This window comes from Rutidosis leptorrhynchoides, chromosome 3 (assembly GCF_046630445.1).
Source record: "Rutidosis leptorrhynchoides isolate AG116_Rl617_1_P2 chromosome 3, CSIRO_AGI_Rlap_v1, whole genome shotgun sequence".
NCBI lineage: Eukaryota > Viridiplantae > Streptophyta > Magnoliopsida > Asterales > Asteraceae > Rutidosis > Rutidosis leptorrhynchoides.
The window spans coordinates 105,297,215-105,304,589 of record NC_092335.1 but is presented as its reverse complement, the minus strand read 5'-3'; the positions used below and the strand labels follow the sequence as shown (position 1 = coordinate 105,304,589).

The 7,375-nt window shown below is 32.4% G+C and overlaps 1 long non-coding RNA gene and 2 other non-coding genes across 9 annotated transcripts; all 3 read left to right on the top strand.

The window, feature by feature from the left end:
* Positions 1-1,113: 1,113 nt before the first annotated feature.
* On the top strand, positions 1,114-3,757 carry LOC139896615 (uncharacterized). 7 transcript variants are annotated; one of them, XR_011776300.1, is made up of 5 exons: positions 1,114-1,412; positions 2,104-2,175; positions 2,407-2,459; positions 2,582-2,818; positions 2,940-3,757. It is a non-coding gene; the product is annotated as an uncharacterized lncRNA (long non-coding RNA). The 7 variants fall into 7 exon arrangements; XR_011776297.1 differs by lacking the exon at positions 2,104-2,175; XR_011776296.1 differs by having other exon boundaries at positions 2,104-2,459.
* A 1,063-nt stretch (positions 3,758-4,820) lies between these two features.
* LOC139903658 (small nucleolar RNA Z103) lies at positions 4,821-4,925 on the top strand. The gene has a single exon (XR_011778466.1). It is a non-coding gene; the product is annotated as a small nucleolar RNA Z103 (small nucleolar RNA).
* A 98-nt stretch (positions 4,926-5,023) lies between these two features.
* On the top strand, positions 5,024-5,132 carry LOC139903657 (small nucleolar RNA Z103). Its single transcript, XR_011778465.1, has one exon. It is a non-coding gene; the product is annotated as a small nucleolar RNA Z103 (small nucleolar RNA).
* Positions 5,133-7,375: the final 2,243 nt, after the last annotated feature.

Here is a 7,375-nt window from a genome sequence, read left to right as displayed (position 1 = left end):
ATTTCTAAACCCTACTTTCTAACCCCTTAAAAAAAAAACTCAGCAGCAAAATATTCAATGCATTGAATGTTTTTATTTTTTTCTTCGAGCGTTTTTCCATCAAAATAATGATATTCATCACAAAGTGTCCTTTTTAAATGTTCATATTTTCATTTAATCTATAATGTTCGTGAACAAAGTTTTTTCAAAAAACGAAAAAAAATTACTTCCCCTCACTTCTCCCAAAAAAGTGTTTCCCTTTTGATTAAATCCAATATTATAGTACTACATTTAAACAAGTTAATACATTTTTTTAAATAATAGTACTACATTTTAAACCTTATTATTATTATTATTATTATTATTATTATTATTATTATTATTATTATTATTATTATTATTATTATTATTATTATTATAAACTTAAAAGTATTAAAACTTACAAAAAATTAGTGGGAAGCCTAGAGACAATCTGGGCCCCCACACCTCTAGCAATAGCAAACCTATCCTAGTAAAAATATGAGCAGCAGCACCGGCACCAATATTTTGCGCCATCGAACTCTTCTGAACCCGCTTTAGCAAAGAAACAGCATCCTTTTCTAATTCCCCAAGGGAAGAAAATGAGAAAGGAATGAAACCATAACCAATCGCCAGACAACTAGATTCGTACTTGACCCGCTTCCTACGAGCCGCATCAACCACAGCACGTCCAGGGACAAAGTCAGAAAGCCCAGACTGTGTCAAAGGAGAAGGCCCTGTCAAGTCAACACAAACATCGCGACCACAATTCCAGGAATAAAGTAACACATCTGCAGGTCTGAAGGCCCTGTCGTTCCCTCCAGACAACCCAATGTCAACCTCCTTTCTCGCTGAAATCCCAGATCGATAACAAACATCAACAAAAGAATCCCGAACAACATATTATTATTATTATTATTATTATTATTATTATTGTCTCTTTATATTATAATAATAAAACTAAAAATAGATCATATAAAATTCAAATCATTAATCCTAACCTTCCATTGTTATTAACATCTATAATTTAAAATGTTCAAATCATGACCTCATAAATTAACCTTAATCTATCTAAAAAGGACGGGATCAATTGGAAAAAAAAGGGGTTCTAAAAAATAGATCTCATTAACAAACAACCAACAGCATAATTACCCTAATTTCCTCTCACTAAAAAAAATACGAACATCAATTCGATCCTGAATTCTTCCTTTAAACCTACATTCAATCGCATACCATCAAAAACACACGGTACAAATAAATCAAAATATGGGTTCCGTAAGAAATCAATCAGTTTCCACATTACCCAAAAAAAACCCTAACCTTCTTCCCCAAAATCGTCGACGAAATTAGGGTTTTTGTTGTAGGTGAAATTAGGGTTTTGAAATTAATATAATCGCGTGCAGTTTAGTTTAAAGGTATGCTTTTTTTATCATCTTTAAATCGTTTATGATTTTCGATATAGATTAAAATATAGCAGACTAATTTATCGGTTTCGATTAATATTCAAAATTTTCAATTCTGTTCATACGTATTTGATATTGATATAGGAATATTTCTACCATTTTTTGTTATAATTGATGATCTTATCATGGACTGATTATAAACATGTTTTGGAGTTTCTGCTATCTGATGATACAAGAAAACATATGGGTTGTTTTACACTCCGAGTTAAAGTTCATATATAGGGGTTATTTATCCAGCTAATATAGTGATGAATCAACTTCTCATTAATTGAATATTGGTAATAATCACCTTTGAATACAACTATTATACTTTACCAATTAAAGTTTATTTTCAATATTATTTTCTGTTTCTGATGAATTTGATGATGATGATAATTATGAATTTGACGATGATAATTATGAATTTGGCGATGGTAATCTCAAAATGGCACTTAAAGTACTAAGTTACCTACGCTATTTACACTGTTTTTTGTTCAATTCACCTATGTTATTTACAGTGTTTTCATTCAACAAATGGTTGATGTATTTTTTTCGTTTATGGATCTGTTTTGTTTGGTGATGTTAAAGTTACATTTTCGATTGTTCACATAAATTCCTGCTTCGATTACTGTTTTTGTTATCATAATTTGCCCCTATTTTATAGCACTGGAGTAGCCGTTCATTGGGTGTAAAATCCTCTATGTCATTATAAGCAACGGTGGCCGCTAACGTTGAGGTACCAAGATGCTCTAGGAGCCCCCCTCCATTGTGGTGGCTTGATCATCTGATACAATCGGACTCTAAATTTATGAACTAATCCATATAGATACAACCTGAATTACGCTTTAACATACGTATCAGACATTTTGATGGGTATAATAAAATTAATGTCAAGCTATTAGTATGTATTAATATGTTTGATTCAAAAGGTCAAAGTTATGTGACAAATTATGAACTGCACTTGCAGGCTTAGAAGCAATCTTTGCAGACATTGGTTACTTCTCTTATGCTGTAATTCAGGTACAATTTAATTGGCCTTAAATGGGCTTCTTTAAATTTTGGTGCTTGATATTTATTGTAATGTTTTAAAATCCCCATCTTGCCCTCACATATTACGTTCACATTGCTGGTTTATCTTGCAGTAGTACTTGCTTACATGGGTCAAGCAGCATACTTATCAAAACATCACCAGAATGCCGTTTAAACAGCAATTACTCTCTGGTGGTCAAAAGTTATTGTATTAAGAGAAACTGGAATCTGATGAACCTGACTTCACGGCACTTTCAGATGAACCTCAAGAAACAAGAAAGTTCACTTCTGAGCTAAAGAAAATTGAGTCATATATCTTTTCAAGAATTGTTGAGTCTATATGGTGCCAGGTACAAACTTTTATTACCTGTACCCTTATTGTATAGATGAGGTCCTGAAATTATCAAAGGTAAAAGTTCGATTGCAATTTCTCTTTAGTCTCACTAATGTCTGAAAGGCTCGTGTATGCAGAACATGATTGCTGATATGCTAAAAAATGAGGAAACCCACAAGCTACTTGGACCTATTTCAGGTGACCAGCAAGGTATATCATTCCCCGTCCTGAGACTTTAAAGATAAGTGGCACGTCCAACAATAGGTAAGCTTATATTTATTTATGGTTATTTTACTACGTTTGGATATAGGCGGCAAAAATGAGCGGGTCAAGAATGGTTATTTTACTATGTTTGGATATAGGTGGCAAAATTGAGCGGGTCAAATAATAAACATTTATCTATCTTTTTATTTTAGTTGTGTTGCATTTTTAAACTCTAAGATTAGTACTCTTCTATCGAGCTAAAATTAACCAAAATGTCCACCCTTGACGGCTTGACCCTTGGTTATGAAGCAAAGAAAGATTGTAGAATTAATTATTATGGAAGAGCAGGTAACTTTTGGTTGCACTTCTCTTCTCTTAGCTCATTAAAATACTTCAGCTATGGTTTAAACTACCGTGAACGCACAGGCTCATACACGACAAGTAAATAATATGTCCTAACTATGCATATGTTGTATGTAATTACATATGTCTGACTTATATATTTGTTGCAGGCTTATAAGGTCACAAGATGATGGACGTCTTTCTGATTGCAATGACAGGATCAAGTTTTGCTGTTAGGTTCAGAATGTTTGAATAAGTTTTCTTTACAATAAAGGGTATATATATTTTGGCGAAAAAACACAATTATTTTCAGTTTACTTCACAAGAGTATGTTTTAGTAAATATTAGAATTATCAGTATGCTTTTTGTGATATGTAACATCTAACTAGCAATTATTTTGAAATCAATTAGTGAATTCATTAAAACATTTACAACTGTTATTACTAACACATCACTACATCAGTGACCATATACTTTGTTATCGAATTTCCTTTACAAGTGCAAAAGTTGACCAATTCATTTTGGATATACTAACGCGCATAAACTTTTCTTGAAATGAAAGGGGTTCAAATTGCTTTATAATCTCTTTAGTTGCTTTACAAATTTTCAAATTTAGCTATAAAATTTCATTCCCTAATCGTTATGAATCCTAATTGATTTTAAGAATGCCGTTATAGGTGAAACTTATGATTTTTTTTTCCGTTTAGATCCTCAACAGTTACGTACTACGAATCCATTGTATATGTTTGTTTAAGTCAAATTTGAGAAATACTTTTCGTTCATAAGCTTGATACTTGGATAATGATTTTGATGGGTAACAGGTCAAAATGGATGTAATTAGTTTGGTATGGTTGGAAAAGAGTTGGGAGGGTTGTGTCAATTTCCAAACATTTATCGCTTTACACATGTAGTTGTAATGAAAATATACACACATAATGGATACGTTTTAAGCATTATGGTTTTGAACCATCTGTTATTTGCTTTTTTAAGGTTATTACTTGATTGCTTTATTATCGGTAATTGAACATTACAAAGTGTTTTGATTTTTTAACAACCTAATAAATACTACTTATAAACTATAATTATTTTGACAATTCAATTTTTAATTCGTCTCTAAAAAATTCCGCGAATTCGCGGGTCTTAAGCTAGTTATTATATTATTTAATTTAATTTAATATTTATCTTAACAAATCTCTCTATACGGTCATAGTCACGGCCTCCTTTTTTTCTCTATATAAAGACTCCCTAGCAAAAACAGAGCTCGTACGCCGCTATCTTCCTCTTACTTTCGTGATTAGTGATTTCTGTGTTTGATTTCTCCAAAAAATTTCTTTTTATCAAACTTTGTTTTGCATTGCTGCCTGTTTCCTCATTTTAATTATGTTATCAGCCGGTTTAATGTTTATTTTTCTTTCATTAATCAAATTTTTTTTTTTTTTTTTTTTTTTTTTTTTTTATAGTGACTATTGTTTATGGATATGATGATTATTTCCCCAGATGATCGAATCTGAAATAACTGAGCGCTCTATTTATTTTTTCTCCTTCGGGAGAAAATTCAAGCCAGAAATCTGATCCTTCATTTTCCTCTTTTTTTAATTTATATAAATATAACAAGAGATGGTAGATTTATTACTACGAATATAATAATTAGTTGATTAATATTGAACAAGATATATTGGAAGTGATGATTATTTCCCCAGATGATCGAAGTTGATTATACTGAGCGCAATTATTTAAATTCTCTTTGTTTATTAGAGAGAATCCAAGCCAGAAATCTGATCCAATCCACTGTTACTGTCAATAGATTTATTTTATAACAATCAAGGGGTATTTAGTGGCTTAATATTGAATGAAATTTGTGAAATTATTTGTTTTGCAATCCTCATTTTGGTTCATTAAAGTTAGATTTGTTAGGCACAATGTAACTGTTAATAAGTTGTCAATTTACTTTCTAAAATATAAAATAAAAACTGTATTTACAAATGTTTGAAACTGCGTTAAAATTATTAATATGGGGCTTTATACAATAGTCATATTCATTAGTCTACCAGCATTAGGAAAAGACAAAATCATACTTGTTTATCTCTAATCAAATTGACCATTGCTGTTTAGTTTATCAAAAATGTTAAGCAGTAAATACCTGATCTCTTTTAACGTAGTCTCTTCCAGAAATCAAGCACCAACCATCATGTTATTTAAATACACTTAACTGCAGTTTCGGGTGCAGCACAATTGCAAAGCTTGTAAAGCTTGTGATATGATGATCACTTTGTGTTACTCCATATTCTAAATCAATCACATTCTTAACTTCTTCATCAGAAAACTTGCAAATGTGCCTAAAACAGCTGCCAATTACTTAAAATGTTTGAAAATAACATGTCTCCTTTACAGAAATTGAAGATGATGGACAACAGCATAGCACTATCAGAAACAATCTTGCTCGAGACAATTGCTCTCTGAAAAATACGCATACCTGATCTACCAGCTAGAAGCAAACAAAAAAACTCTTGAATATCCATCAAGATAAAACAAACAAAAAAAGAACAAATAAGAATCGCTACCGGCTAGAAGCAGGATCTGCCTAGAAGAAGCACACAAAACAAAGATGTTTGACACCACAAGAAGTCACTGGGTGAGAAGTGTTGACGTAATTCAAGCATACTAGCCGCGTAGAAGCCTTCCGAATAGGCAGTACCAAACATTACTCAAGTATACAAGCCGTCCAGAAGTCAACCGGATAAAGAAAACAATGAAGAAACACTTGACTTTAGGTTGTACTCACAAATGACACTTGACTTTAGGTTGTACTCACAAATAAGCCATTCTTACTTGGTCAAGTGCGCAGGCTATCCGGTAGCCTGTATCTGGATGCCAAAATATCTAGGTAGTGGCACATGAATGGATCGTTTGTACCACATCAGCTCGAAAATTCAGGAAAATATGTTACACCAGTTTGTTACGGTTATGAAAGGGAAAGGTGTCACGTTATTATTCCCTCTAACGAATGCCTATAAATAGGCTTATAAATAGACCCCTTGGATCACTCATTTATGCAGGATGCGATCACTGTAACATTACTCTATCAAAATCATATCAGGCAATCACAGTAATTGATACTCTGAATGAATTCCGGTAGCTGTTGGAATTCAATCTCATTAGATATTAGAGTATACTTGGTTGGGGGTAATGAAGTATAAGGAATGACATTGATTATAATTGGTGTTGATTGGTTATTAGTAATAGGAATTTTCATTACCTTAAAAGTGGTCAATGGTCATTCCTTATCAAAATGGGGGGAATGCTCTTTCCATTCAAATATTTCTCACTCTTCCTTATCTCATATTAATCAAGTTTACACGACATTTTTTGAAATTTAATTTCCATTTTTATTTTTTTATATTTCCATTTCCTTTTCATTGTATTCCCATAATATTTCCATAATCATTCCCATTACCATTACTAACTTTAAATCAAGCATGCCCTTAATCTACTTAATCCTATTGAGCAGATTAATCTGGTTGATTGTTTTACGCCCTCGTGAATTCAAATTCCGATCGGATTTGCACGATTTTCGGAGTTAAAACAATCAATCAATCGCTTTTTCCCAAATAAGCACTAGAATATCAAACGATAAGTTTTAGGTTCAATCAAATGGCGCTATCCGTGGGATAATTGTATCCATTTGCCAAGCACAAAACAAGTAAAAGATTACAACAAGAAAGTTAGACCATTGGCATTCCAGCTAAACGAGTTAGTGTTGAGAAATAATGAAGCCAACAGAGTGAAGGACACCGGGAAGTTCGGACCACGATATGAGGGATTGTATAAAATCATAGGAATTATGATTTTGGAGCTTATCAATAAGAGACGCCAGACGGTGAAGCCCTGCCACGACGATGGCACGCAGTCAACTTAAAGAAATACCATATATGAGTTGTATGTTTCCGAGTGGACTGATCGCCCATCCGACAACGCCAATATGGATAAAATCATGTATGTGTATTTTCAGTATAAGCTACGAATGAAA